Consider the following 15690-nt stretch of genomic DNA (forward strand, 5'->3'; position numbering starts at 1 on the left):
CCCTTCACTTTAAATTACATATATAAGTTACATTACACATGTTACATGTTCCTATGTCCACCTGCCCTCAGAAACACTCTAACATGTTACTTTAAAAACCACAGACAACTTCTAACTTTTCATAAACTTTTATTTGAAATACAAAAATAGTATTGAAAAAAATATCTTTAAAGTTGGCCATGCAGGCGCCCAAGGACCAAGGAACATATAAAAATGCCCACTGCAGCTCTGCAACTGTGTGGGCCAAGGCTTCCTGGTGCTGAAAGTTTTTTATAACTAAACACAAATTATTGGTCACTTTTTAATGACTAATAAGCTGTCAATGAAAAGTTTAAAAGAACATTGAAGATGGACCTGCTGTGAAGATGTTACAAACTACGCACACAAACATATGACATGACTTCAAATAACTGCCCTTTGCCTTCTTTGCTGAAAGTATGCAGCATTACATATGCAAGTTCTGTGCTGTGGAAAACAGGTCAAACCTCTGGACTAAGGCATGCAGTGTAAGGATCATTACATTGTTGATGCTTTACCAGTTTATCCTTCTCAAACTGTAGGACAGTGGTGTCAAACTCATGGACCTCCAGCTGTTGTGGAAATGCACGCCACAGCATGGGCTGCCACAGTATTAACAAACCAATATCTAAATGTATGTTGCTGGTCATGTGTAGATCCACAACAGCTGGAGGCCCATGAGTTTAACACCACTGCTCTAGGATCTTGCAATCTTGCATTTGACAATTTGCGCATTTGCAGAACTTCACCATCGATCCCCCGTGTGAACGCAAGTAGGACATTAGGTAATAAGAATGAGTGCCAGTATGTACTCCCCTTTTTTTGTACAGATAGCTTTTGGTACTTGTTTCCTAGCACGGCGCCCAGATTTTCTATGTACGGCACCATAGGGAAATTGCAGCGCATCGCATGGGCCATTATAGCGGCATGCGATGCAATGCGATGCGATTTTTTTTCATGTAGTTTACACCACTATATCGCATCGCATGTCCCGCAAAATCGCATGCGATCGCATACAATTTTATAGGGTGTGCGATGCCATGACATTAGGTATACAATAATATGATTGTATGTCCCAAAAATAGATTTAACGCACCCCCCCCACTATCCATGCCACCCCGAAGTGTGGCGAGCGCATGCGGATTACTTTACATGTATTTTGCGGGCCCTTGCGGGGCTCGCCACGATTCAGGCTCGGTGGCTCTCCACACTATATAAAATCAACTCAACGCCGACGTGGATAGTGGGGTAATCAAAAAGTCGGAGGACTTGTTCCGCCACCCCCCCTCGTGGGGCTTGCTGCGCTCGCCACGCTTCGGGGTGGCGTGGATAGTGTGGGGGGGGGGGGTGCGTTAAACCTATTTTTGGGACATATCATATTATTGTATACCTAATGTCATGGCATCACACACCCTATAAAATCACATACAATCGCATGTGATTTTGTGGCAGATGCGATGCGTTGGCCCGGGACAGAGAGAGCAGTGAATAAATTACATAGGAAAATCGCATTGCATCGCATCGCACATCGCATGGCCCTAAAATGTCCTAGGAAACAAGTACCTATCTTTTCATAAGCACTGAAGGGTGTTTATTTATCTTGTTGGCACTGTTAAGCATTCTCTTCAACAAGAGTTTTTATTTCACATTCTCTTCATTCCAGAGATAACAGATTCCCCAAGTCAATGTTAATCTTGTGACAAATTACAAATAAAGAGTTCACTTTTGACAAACATATTTTTTAAATGATCTGCTTTAGAACCTAAATCAGCATGGATATGCAATCTTTGAGCAATACAAATACAGGAGAGGGTCCATACCACCTCCAGCCTGCATGTGCAATCACATTGAAGTGCAATGCGATTGTCAGAGGAACAATGGGGCAGATGTATTAAACCTTAACAAGAGATAAACGCAAGGGTGATAAAGAGAGATAAACGTCCAGCCAATCACATCGTAACTGCCATGTTACAGGCTGTGTTTGAAAAAAGTCAGTAAGCAGGTGATTGGCTGGACGTTTATCGCTCTTTATCACCCTTGCATTTATCTCTTGTTAAGGCTTACTACATCTGCCCCATTGTGACCACCGGTCAATGTGTTCCCATGCGGCTGCAGCCTCAGTAAGTCTGACCTTACCCAGGCTGCCTGTCACAGCCCAGTGGTGCACACACAAGGGGGGGGGGGGTCTGAGTACCCAGAAACACCTCCTGGTCAATGCTGACCGGCAGACACTAGCTGCAACTCCTATCAAATGACAATTGCTGAGCCGGCCGGGTACAGAGTCTTTAGAGAGGTGTGGGTTGATAGGTCTACACCAACTAGGTCGACAAGCATTTGGTCGACATGGGTCTAGGTTGACATGGGTCTAGGTCGACGTGGGTCCAGGTCGACCTGGGTCAAGGTCGACAGAACATTAGGTCGACACAAGCATTAGGTAGACATGAGCAAGGTCGACAGTCAAAAGGTCGACATGGGGTTTTTCGGTACGTATATGTTAGTTGGGCACCCACTATAGTTAGTACGCTCATACCCCCACTATCCATGTAGGCATGGAGTGGATTTTATATAGTGTGGCGAGAGCAGCGAGCCACCGAGCCCGAAACGTGGCGAGCATAGCGAGGCCCGCGAGGGGATGCGGAAAACTGAGCAAATAGCTTAGTGGGCGCCCAACTAACATATAAGTACCGGTTTTTCACTGTATCCATTTGTGCTGTCCCATCTGCCAGAGTCAGCCCTGCTGATCACAAGCTGAACGCTGATGGCTGCAGCCTCAATTACCCCCAACAGTGCATGTTTTGCAGGTCTCCACACAGAATCACAAGTGCTATAATTAGCTCCACCTGTGGATCTTTTCAAATGTGCTGGAATAATGAGTGCACCTGCCGGGTGACCTGGAAAACGTGCACTGTTGGGGGTACTTGAGGACCAGGGTTGGGAACCACTGTATTAATACATATACAGCTTGATTCAATAGGTTGAGTTGACAGATCTATATTTCATTTCAGCGTCTCTTTTATCACTTAGCAAAAAAATATATCTATATAAGATTACTAGGACTACTGCATATTGTTTAAGGGAGATGAACAGCCAATCTGATATCATGCGAATAAATTAACATAACTAAGTGAATAAATAAATATCTAAATATGAATCACATGGGTTTATGTGTTTACCAAAAATAGTGGCACTTATATATTTTAGATGTGGAACATCTGGCGGACATATATAGTGTACATACAAATTTAGGGTATTGGTTTAATTTGATTTAATTTCATTTTATCTTACTTTAACGTCCACAGAGACCTGTCATAATATCCTTTATGTGTGTGTCATACCTTCACCTTTTTATTTACAGCACCTGGTCTTCCTAGGAAGTTCCCCTTCCCAGTACTAGTCAGGCCCAACACTGCTTAGCTTCCAAGATCGAACGTATTTGGGCTTTACCAGTGTGGTATGGCTGTAGTAAGTTTGGCCGTGGTGGTGGTTGGCACAAAAGGAATTCTACAGGCATGTTGGAACTAAGTAGGAGTATACGGGACCTAGTACAGATGAAAATTATCTGGGCATTTTCCATAACATACCAGACCTAGCGGTGCTACATATTTTGGAATCTTTCTGGGTGTGCGGGACCTTGTGGTTGACAATTGTATGGTTGGTGGGGTATTTACAGGAATAGCGTGATCTCGTAGCTGTCATTGAATCCTTCGGGATGGAGGTTGTTAAGATCGAATATCCAAAACATTTCTCTACGTGACAGTAGATTGGACAGGTCCCCGCCTCGTTCGCCTAATGAGACAAGTTCGATGCCTTTGAATAAAAGTTTTTCTGGGTTGGCGTTGTGATGAGTTAGGAAATGTTGTAAAACTGCGTGGGTCTGGACTTTATTCTTAATATTCCTGACATGCTCCTGGATACATATCTTCAGTGGTCTCTTCGTCTTCCCGACGTAATGGAGGCCACATGGGCACTCTAGAAGGTGATGTAGTGGTACAGTTTATGAAGTGTTTAATTTTGAATTCTTTAGTTTTATCTTTATTATGGAATACCTTTCTTTTGGAGTGTAGTAGTCGGCAGATGTTGCATAGTCCACATTTGTAACTGCCTACACACTTTGGCAAAGTGGTTGGATGATCAGACTCACTTCTCAGCATGCTTGGTGCGACCAAATCTTTCAGGCTTTTAGATTTCCTATAGACCACTTGGGGATTGGTACGTGTTTCTTTAGAACTGGGTCCATCATTAGGATGCTCCAATGTTTACTCAGTGCTGCTTTAACTTTTTTTTCATGATAACTGTAAAGGTGCCCACACACGCACCGATCACGGCGTGCGTTGTGGGCTTAACTAGCAAACATAGCATCGCATCGTATGCCTTGTGCATACGATGTGCATGCGATGCGATGCTATGCTAGAAAAAGCTAGTACAAAAAGTATGTGCAGCACATACTTTTTGTACTGTGCGATGAGGTGCCGCGGGAGCGCGCACCCCATCGTATAGCATTGCACCGCTGGGATCGGTGCACGTGTGGGCATCTTAAGTGGTGACAAACTTAATTTCTGGAATCTTCTGTTCTCTTTCTGTGTACTGGAGTAGAGTGTTCCTGTCTAGTGCTTTGGCTTTCCGTTCTGCCTCATTCAGGATGTGTTTGGGGTACCTCTTTTCCCTGAATCTTTCGGCATAGGTGTTTATTTGTAAATTCCTCTCCGTGGTTGATTTGCAGTTCAGGGATAGTCTGTGGAACTGGGAAAAGGGCACGTTGTCCTTCCATATTTTTAGGTGACTACTTTTATGGTGGATATAACTATTAGTGTCCGCCTTCTTGATGAAATTCCTTGTAACAATGTTTTCACTCTTCATTAATACTAGGTAGAGGAATTCGATTTCTTCTGTGTGCACGTTGGAGGTAAACACCAAGTTTAGGTCATTTTCTCCTATGTACTTCAAGAATTCATTAAACTCTGTTTGAGATCCTCTCCAGATAATTAAAATGTTGTCGATATAACGTTTAAAAAGGATAATATTTTCTTAAAAACGATGATTGTTGAAGATGAATCTCCGTTCCCAGTGGCCCATTAGTAAGTTGGCAAAGCTAGGGGCAAAGATAGTCCCCATAGCTGTGCCACAGACTTGTAAGTAAAAGCACTCTAAAAAATTTAAATAATTGTGCTTCAAAATAAAATTAATTATGTCACATATAAACTGTCTGTTGTCTTCTGAGAGGGTGCCGTCTTCTTTTAAAAACTCATCACACGCTTTAATCCCATCCTCGTGTCTGATACAAGTTTAAGTGACTGAACATCAATCGTGGCCCACAGATAATCTTCTTCCCAGGTCAAATTCTCTACTATATTTAGGACTGAGGTAGTATCCTTCAAGTAGGGGTGGAGATTCATGACATGGGGTCAGAGAAATTTGTCCGCATATTCCGACAGATGTGACGTGAGTGATTCTATGCCGGCCAATATAGGCCTACCAGGAGGGTTTTGCAGGGATTTATGTATTTTCGGTAAAAAGTAGAAAATCGGGGTGGTTGGATTAGTATGTAATAAGTATTGGTACTCATCATTGTTGAGTGTGCCATTGCGTAGGACTTTCAATAGGACAGTGTGAAGTTCATCCACATATTCTTCTTTGGGGTCTTGCAGTAGGCGAGTGTATGACGATGCGTCCCCCAGTAGTCTCTTTGCTTCTATTTCGTATGCCATATTGCTGTTACGCTGTATTTTTGTATATATACGGGGACAGGATTTGGCACTCACAATCCTCCTGGTCATCCACTTGGGTGCATATCTCAGGCTAAAGTCTCTGGGGTTCAGCCAAATATAGTAACAGTCCAAAATAAGAGCAATCACCAGGCTTCCAATTTTTTTCTGCAGTAAAATATTTTAATACATCACCACATGTTTGTAAGTTATGTCGACGTGTGTGTATTGTGCAGGTACTTGTTTTGCAGCAGGGTAGGCCACAGACGCTGGATGGTAAAGTGACTTTATATGGCAAAAAAAAAGAAAACAATCTTCCTGGCATACTGTTTCCCAGGTGGCATGTCCGGCAATGTGGGTGCTGCAGCCGCAAATTAGCAAGTTAATATGGCTGCCCAGCAGCGGGACTCGGTCCCGTGGTGCTCATCAATTTCTGTGGGTGCTCGGGCTCTTGAGCACCCACAGAATTGGCACCTATGATTGTCAGCCCTCCTCTTTCTAAGGCAGCAGCATTCACTGCAGATCATCAGCTTCTCGGTGTGTTTGGGGCGGAGCTAATCTCTGCAGGCTGAATGATTATAGTGTAAAGGACGGGGTCAAGGTGAGGAGTGGGAAGTTGGGATGCTGCTGCCTGCACCCAGCAGACAGCCAGGCAGTACTCAACCCCTAATACTGCCACAGGTCATGTTCTGCTAAGCCCCGCCCCTTATGACCTGCTAAGCCCTGCCCCCTCACAGATCGACCTCACAGAGCCCTGGACACGGCACCATCGGTCTGTTCAGCATCCAGCCGGCTGTCAGGTATATGCATTGAAGACAGTACAGCCTCCAGGTATGTTGCTGCTGCAGCTGGTAAGAATCAATCACTGGAGGCAGAGGGAGAAAGAAGCTGGCCACTGCTGCTGTCCTGTAACTTGGAGGGGAGATAAGGTGCCCTCCAGAGTTTCTGGCGCCTGGAGCACACGCTGCACTGGAACCACCCTCCCTACGCCCCTGTGATGTCAGTTTCAATGGATCGGACAGCATGTACAGTATGGAGAACATGCTGACCGATCCGTCTGCAGATATATCTATTAGTGTGTACCCAGATTTAGACAAGTTATTAGTTTTAGGGATGAGTTTGGGGTGCTGAGCATCCAGGGCAGGTGTGGCATGGCTTCTTTGGGGAATCATAATTTAGAGAAACCTTGGAAGAGAAAAGTTTGTCGTATTTGCATTAAAATGTGACTAATATTATTTATATATAAAACTGTGAAATTAAAACAACACAAATAACTAAGATATATAAAAAATAATTAGTGTGTTAAAAAGGTTAATAAGGTGAAGAGCAGGCAGTGCACTCTATGTAATGTATATTCATTTTAATAAAGGTTTATATATTCTAGTCTAGCATCTTATTCTGTGTGGCTACTTTATGCATCTTGTGTTTTATACTGTATATATTTTGTGTACATGAATTATGTTGTATAGCACTTGGGGTGTTCTATCATATTCCACATAGATGCTCAAGAATTCTCCCAAATGTTTGCTGTGTGCATCAAGGCTCCTCACAGATCTCACTGGCAACACAGATCTCCCTGGCAGGGAGTCCATCAGACTGGGATGCGCGTGTGTCTCACACACACGCACGTCCCAGTCACTCAGCGGCTGGGTGGCGTGACCCTGCCCATCTCTGCTTCAGGGAGATGGGCAGGGTTAGGGGGGGTTCGTGGCAGCGGTGGGGACTGGCGATGGCGGCAGACTGTGGCGGGGTGCTCCGTTGAAACGTGGCGCACGAGCATCTCCTGCGTGCCCCCTTCGATGGCTGGTGGCTGGCGGGGATCGCCAGCCCCTGCAATGTAGTTTCTTTTTCTGCAGTTACATTCCAGTCTAGTGGAACCCACCTTGGGAATCATAATTTAACAGTTAATCTAGCACTTCATTAGCACCTTCATTGTGTGATACCAACGTAACACTTTTTACCACTCACACTTTTAATGCTGCTCCTGTTGGGGCACCAGAAATTAATAGGAACTTGAAATATTTAGATTATGTTATTAACGTGTGAATTCTCTAGAATTCGTATGTATTTAATATACCTACTGTATATATTTGCAAACAGAGATTTAAACTAAAAGAATTCAAATTCTATAAATATACCCCCCCCCAAAAGCTTTCCAACATAAAAAAATTGTATTTAGTATATATCACTCCTTCTGCCCAAACTCAGTCCCACATTTGATTAATAGCCTCCATATGAGCTCAGCATTGTATTTGACCTCAGATCACACCATGTTAAATTAAACAGAATGTAAGCTCTCACGAGCAGGGCTCTCTTCCTTAATGTGCTTTGGCTTCCCTACTAATACCATCATCTACTCATTGCTCCCTTCAATGGTACCTAACCTTTGGTTTCTGCTTATTTAGCCACTGATGCCACAAATATTATAAACCATGTAGCTGTTTTGCTTTGTCTTGTAATGTTGTTCACTGTTTTCTTGCGTGCTGATGTTATTATGTACTTTGTACTTGATGCAGACCTTTTTGCTAGGCTGCATAGTGAACAGATAAACACTGCCCGCCATCCTAGTCCTAACACTGAAATGTTAAGCAATATTTATTCATTAACATTTCTCTCCCTATACAACCCCAGATATCCCCCACTGTAGCTGCCAATTTTATTGCTTTATCATGATTCACCCTCAGTGGTGTATCTGTTTGGAAGAGTTTTGTCAGACCTCTTCTAGTATAGTGTTGGCTGCTGTCTTCCATCCAGCGCATGGTGTAAAAAAAAAAAAAATCTTATATTCAATTGCTCTTGCCAGTCAGATATTTCAGGTTATGTCTGAATTGTCTCTACTGTTCACAGAACCAGATATATCAGCTTTCCAGCAGCTGGTTACTGCTCCAGCTCCACACACCTGGTATGTAGTTTTATATTCTTGTTGGCAGATTGCTCTGCCTCCTGAACTCTGATCCCCTAGTCCCCAACACCATTTGGTAGGTGGGATTCTCTAGTTTTTAATTCCATTAAAATCTAAGAAATCTGCTTTCGGGAACTGGAGATTTCTGCAGTCAAGCAAGTTGTCCTCCCATCAGAAAATTATAAATAATAAGCCCACTCCAATATACACCCCTCCTCTGCGTATTAAACATCCTCTACCACTTTGGAAGTAATGTATCAGGGCCCCTTCATTCAGCCCAATGCCCCCTTCTCCCACTTCATCTCCCACCATCTGTGCAGTAAAGGGGTAATAAGTGGAAATTACTGATCCAGACCCTACATGCTGAGCGGTTGATATAATACCCCCTACCACCCGCGGGACATCAAAGCATCCCCCACCCCTACCGCTGGAGGATACATGATATATACAGGAGGTATGGAGGAGTGGCATGGCGGACGTATTATGAGCAGTTTAGGCGCAAGCAGGACTGCTTGCATATAATAGATTTCAGGTGCAAGGACGTGGAAGTGTGGATGGAGGTAGCGAGGACACACACTGAAGGGCTAGAGGGTACTCGCCCGGCAACGTATCTCCCTCCATTGCCCACTGTACCTCAGTGGGCTGTCACGGATAGCGTGCCAACGAAGCGTTTTCACCCGGGGGTAGGCCTTTCACGCCAGGGACCGCAAAGGGAAAGTGTTATGCATTTAACAATTACTCTTGCACCCTTGGGCAATGCTGCTGATACAAGCACATTTGTATTAACTGCTCAGGCAATCACCCAGCCACTAACTGCTTTCGGGGCGGCCGCCCCAGTAGAGGGGCGGTCACTCCGGCGGCCTCTAGAACCTCTACAGCTGCCACCGCTCGCTAGGGCACCAACCCCGGTACAGGTTGGGGCCATGGGCCCATGGCTCCGGCTGTAGCCAGACAGGGAGGTTGCTGAATTTCTGTCCAGGGGTTTTAGTGAAGGTTTCCGCCTACCCCTACAAGGCGAAGTGTTTGGCGGTTCATTTAGGAATTTACAGTCAGCACGTTCACTGGCTGCAGTTTTGAAAGAAAAAGTTGAGAAGGAAGTACAGTTAGGCAGAATGGCGGGGCCTTTTCCGGGCCCTCCTCTGGCGAACTTGATTATTTCGCCAGTTGGGGTGGTGCCGAAAAAGGTCCCTGGGAAGTACAGATTAATCCAACACCTGTCTTATCCTGCGGGGTTTTCAGTGAATGAAGCAAATCCTTTTGAATGTTGCTCATTAAATTACCAGTCGTTTGATGATGCATTGGCAATGGTTCAGTCATACGGACGAGGTTCCCTGATGGCCAAGATCGACATTGAGTCGGCATTCCGGCTCCTGCCTTTGCACCCCGATGCATTCAGGTACATGGGCTTCCGCATTGGAGAAGAATACTTTGTCGACAAATGTTTGCCGATGGGGTGTTCGGTATCCTGTGCCTTTTTTGAAAGGTTCAGTACTTTCCTGCATTGGTGTGTGGAGAGGTATGCAGGTGTGTGCGGGATCGCTCACTACCTAGACAACTTTCTTTGCGTCGGTCCGGCAGACAACGATCAATGCGCAGATCTTCTGTCCATTGTTCGTTCTCTGTTCCTGCAATTTGGGATGCCTATTGCTGAGGAGAAGTTGGAGGGCCCTGTCACCTGTTTGTCTTTTCTGGGAATCCAGATTGACTCAGGCCTTGGTTATTGCAGTTTACCGCAGGATAAGGTAGTTAACTTAAAAGAGACAATTGCATGTTTTCACTCGGCGCGCAAGGTGATGCTACGTCAGGCTCAGTCGCTTTTGGGCCAACTAAACTTTGCTTGCTGAGTGATACCTATGGGCAGGCTGTTTTGTCGGAGGATGGAGCGTGCGACTGCTGGGGTGGCCAGACCTCATCACTTTGTGCGTTTGTCCGCTGAGATTAGGCGTGACCTGGCAGTTTGGTCCTCTTTCTTAGAGGATTTTAACGGCATACGCATATGGCTGGCCCCGGTGGTTGACAGCTCCAGACTGCAGCTTTACACTGATGCAGCAGGTTCCACTGGCTTTGGTTGTTTCTTAGATGGCAGCTGGTGTGCGCAGGCTTGGCCCAAAAGTTGGGTTCAGGAGGGCCTAAACAGGGACATGCTGCTTCTTGAGCTCTTCCCAGTCTTGGTGGCTATGGAAGTGTGGGGCGCGCATTTTGCAAATCGCAATGAACTCTTCTGGTGTGATAACTATAGCGTTGTGCATGCCATTAATAATCAGAAGGCCAAATCACTCCTTGTCTTGCGAGTGTTGTCGCAGTTATCCTTGCAGTGCTTACACTTCAACATTCTGTTTAAGGCTAAGCATGTACCTGGCATGCAAAACAAAGTGGCTGATGCACTGTTGTGATTTCAATGGGAGCGCTTTAGGTCCCTAGCTCCTGATGCTGATGCTGTTGGGGTTTCATGCCCACTTTATGTTTGGCAGGTCATCGGGCCGGACTGGAGGGGCTAGCAGAGTTATCGGTGGCACCGGCTACTCTTAGGACATACTAAGCACAAGGATACAACTTTGCTGGCTACCGATGTTCGCATTGAAGATGAGGCTCTTTGGTGTAGGATTAGGCATTCTAAAACAGACCAATTAGCAAGGGGAACTTGGGTGTCAATGCCCCCCGTGTTGCCGGCCTCGGTTTGCCCGGTGGCTTTGGCAAGTCAGTACGCCCTGGATAGACCGGCTGCAGGAGGGTCTTCCTGCATTATGATAAACTGCCGTTGACCAGGTACCAATTCAACTGGATGCTGCGGCATTGCTTGAGCGGGATGGGCCTTTCACCAGGGGACTTTGGCACCCATTCCTTTAGGATAGGCGCAGCAACATCCGCGGCTAGAGCAGGCTGGCTGGGGCAGGACATCAAGGCATTAGGTAGATGGTTTTCTGCTAGCTACAGGAAATACATTCGACCGCATCTTATGCCCTGATAGTCTGTGAATGTATGGTTTCCAGCTTATCGGTTGTACTCCTGTGTTACCCCCCACTCCTTTTAGTCATCCTACTCGGGGATTAGCTACGCTCTGTTGTTGGGCCAGCGTCCGGAGTTTTCATGCTTTTTTGCCTGACCTGATGGACTGAATTCAGCATATTCATAATTCGGCTAATTCGGCTCCAATTAAGAGTCCCTCAACAGGTCCAGACGTTTTTCCTCCTGCCGAGTAATCCCCTGTTTACCTACATCCCCGTCCATTACCCTTCCCTCCCCCTGTTTGTTGTCATACCTTTTGTGTCTAGGAGTGGCTTCAATTGGGATTGAGGCAGTTCTAATGCACCAAATTTGTGCACCATTCAAATTTTTTTCTTTTTGGCAGATCCTCCTAATAAAATGCATCTACCTGTCCTTATAAACCAATATTAATCATCTTTATACAATTCTTTCCTCCAGGTGTGGGCAATGACAATTGTGAGGTCTGGGTTGTAGGTCATTCCTTCATCTATTGTTCGGCTAGGCTAGTGGCTTCTGGTGCGGAAAACTATGAAAGGATGGTTGTGGGTGGCCCTTGCCGCTCCCGATCGTAGACGCCCCATAGTCGGTTCAATGCTTCCTTCTCTATTAGATATGGTTTATAGTTATGCTGAGTCCGCGTTTGAGGCTTTATTGTTTTGTTTAGCCTTTTCTATGGCATTTCATGGAGCTCTGAGGGTGTTGGAATTGGTTGCTTCTTCTAAGCACAAGGATACAACTTTGCTGGCTACCGATGTTCGCATTGAAGATGAGGCTCTTTGGTGTAGGATTAGGCGTTCTAAAACAGACCAATTAGCAAGGGGAACTTGGGTGTCAATGCCCCCCATGTTGCCGGCCTCGGTTTGCCCGGTGGCTTTGGCAAGTCAGTACGCCCTGGATAGACCGGCTGCAGGAGGGTCTTGCTGCATTATGATAAACTGCCGTTGACCAGGTACCAATTCAACTGGATGCTGCGGCATTGCTTGAGCGGGATGGGTCTTTCACCGGGGGACTTTGACACCCATTCCTTTAGGATAGGCGCAGCAACATCCGCGGCTAGAGCAGGCTGGCTGGGGCAGGACATTATGGCATTAGGTAGATGGCGCTCTGCTAGCTACAGGAAATACATTCGACCGCATCTTATGCCCTGATAGTCTGTGAATGTATGGTTTCCAGCTGATCGGTTGTACTCCTGTGTTACCCCCCTCCTTTTAGTCATCCTACTCGGGGATTAGCTACGCTCTCTTGTTGGGCCAGCGTCTGGAGTTTTCATGCTTTTTTGCCTGAACTGACGGACTGAATTCGGCATATTCATAATTCGGCTAATTCGGCTCCAATTAAGAGTCCCTCAGCAGGTCCAGACGTTTTTCCTCCGGCCGAGTAATCCCCTGTTTACCTACATCCCCATCCATTACCCTTCCCTCCCCCTGTTTGTTGTCACACATTTTGTGTCTAGGAGTAGCTTCAATTGGGATTGAGGCAGTTCTAATGCACCAAATTTGTGCACCATTCAAATGTTTTTCTTTTTGGCAGATCCTCCTAATAAAATGAATCTACCTGTCCTTATAAACCAATATTAATCCATATTTATACAATTCTTTCCTCCAGGTGTGGGCAATGACAATCGTAACGTCTGGGTTGTAGGTCATTCCTTCATCTATTGTTCGCCTAGGCTAGTGGCTTCAGGGGGCGGCCCCGTGTCGGATTGTTGTCACCTGGTACGTTGGCTTGGAGTGAGGGGGATGTCCTGGTGCAAGCTAAGGGCTTTCCTCGTGGAAAATGTGAGGTTGCATGGGTTGCCGGAAGTATTGGTTCTGCATTTAGGTGGCAACAACCTTGGGAAAATATCCCAGTTGGAGCTGCGGGCCTTGATCCTGAATGATCTGGCTGCAATTAAAGCAGCATGGCCTATGTGCACATTGGTTTGGTCTTTTATAGTCCCACGCCTGTGCTGGAGAGGCGCTAGGGATTGTAGGGCTATTGACGAGTCAAGGAAAAAGTTGAATTCGGCTATAGCACGTTGGGTTCTGCAGGCTGGTGGTGCAGTGGTCCCACATGAACATATCCGGTTCAGGCATCACCAGCTTTTCAGGCCTGACGGGGATCATCTTGTGAGGGCAGGTTTATTCTTGTTTGTTGAGGATCTGTTAGAAGTGGAAGCTTTGGTGCATTAGTTTGGTGGCGGGGCGGGGCCTCCGGGACAGGAGTCCTCGCTTTGGCGGGAAAGAACGGCAATTCCATAGATTTTAAGGCTTTCTTTAAGTTATGTTTGCTGCAGATTTGCCTTGTTTTTCGGTGCGCTCACCTCTCATTGGCTTAGGCCTTCGCTGGATCACCCACTCAGGGACAGCGACCTCACCCGGCTGGGTGGGTTGTCAATGTAGTAGGTGGAGTGGATACCGCTATTTTTGAGTTAGGCTGAATTATGCAGGATAGTTTTTGGGTGGAGCTTAGATTTAGAGCCGTTCTTTCTGGCCACCAAATAAAATTAATTAAAAAATAAATAACAAAGTAGCTTAAATTCTTTCAAATAAATTCAGCTAACAATTTCTGCCAAACCTATGTCTCCGAGTCTTTATTTCAGGTTTTAAGTGTTTTAGTTGTTAAGTTATCATATTACACATGCCAAAGGTCACACATGATCGCAGCTCCATGCATGCAGATTAACCCCTTAACCATGTATTAGTTTATGAATTGAGATGATTGATTATGAAATGCCTTTTTCTCCCCTGTCCAGCAAACTGTGCGCAAGCACTGTTTCCGTTGCTTTAACCAGCATAGTTCTAATTGTTTTTTATTAATTATAGAAGTCTTCTGTCTAACACTTTCATTATAGCACATGTAAAACTGATAAAGTGTTTTTATAATAGTGTATGTTCGTATTTTTGTCTATTCACAGCACCGTTTTTTCACTGCTGCTCTCTCCCGATTAACCTCCAAGCTACAGCACACGGTAGCCTAGCAACGACCTGAGTCCATCCACGCAACCCTGTTTGCTAGGCAACGGGCCGGGGCATGTAGGCTGTTGCTGGGTGACGTCAGAACCCGGAAGTTAGTCCCGCTCTGCATCCGGCGAGTGGCGACTTCCGTCCTGAACTCGTCCACCGGCTTTGCACGGAGGTAGGAGGTGCCTTACTTCTTACACTGTTATAAGGTAGGACCCTATGATTGTCTTGTTGTTATGCTGTCTGACTGAGGAAGGGGAGTTGGTCCCCGAAACTGCCGCACAATAAACTGCTTTTTTCCTCACAAGACTTGGAGTGCCATGCCGGTGATTTGTCTCTAAGGAGTAAGTATTCACCACCAGTGTATGTGTATACCTGCAGGGGCACACAGGCTATCACCATTGTCGACGGGAGTGCCAGGTTGTCCTTGTTATATATTAATATATATATATATATATATATATATATATATATATATATATATATATATATATATATATATATATATATTACACTTACCCCCCCCCTCCCCCCCCCACTGCGGAAGGAGTCCAAACCGGCACACGAGTAGTGAAGAAAAAAGATGTGGTTATATTCCATAACTCTTGTACTTGGAATACACAGCGGACGTCACAGGCCCCGCCCTAACTAGTTTTGTAGGAAAACTTCTGAAGTTTTACTACGAACCTAGTTAGGGCGGGGCCTGTGACGTCCGCTGTGTGTGTACCCGGCTCCCCTGCATGCCTCTGTTCCTATGGCTTCCAACGACACGCTGTTCTCACCATCGGTGTTCCCAGTGGGTGATCCTGGTTGGCGATAGTGCTCCGGACGGCTGGTAGGAGTTTGCCGGGTCGTGTTGTATATACAAAAGCCTTGTGGTACCCAGCCCACAGCATTCTTTTTTATGGTACAAGCAATTGTTTGTCTCTTTTTTTGAAAGTGGTTTTATGATCATTTTAATAAAACTGTCATTTATGCACTATGGAGCGCCCCTACTGTCCTCTTTTTTGACAGATCCATTGCTTACTCCCAAAGTCCAGGGAGTTTGGAGGAGGCTGCAGTCCTAAAAATTGGATTTAGTGCTGACTTGTTAAATCAACTTGATTACCAAGTTCTTCTAAATTGGCTGGAGTAGTTGCAC

General features: G+C 45.6%; 1 pseudogene; it reads right to left on the minus strand.

The window, feature by feature from the left end:
* Window positions 1-3364: 3364 nt before the first annotated feature.
* Window positions 3365-3483, minus strand: LOC146039869 (5S ribosomal RNA; annotated as a pseudogene).
* Between the last annotated feature and the right edge of the window lie 12207 nt (window positions 3484-15690).

The sequence above is a fragment of the Crinia signifera genome, chromosome 9 (assembly GCF_055691185.1).
Source record: "Crinia signifera chromosome 9, ASM5569118v1, whole genome shotgun sequence".
Lineage (NCBI taxonomy): Eukaryota > Metazoa > Chordata > Amphibia > Anura > Myobatrachidae > Crinia > Crinia signifera.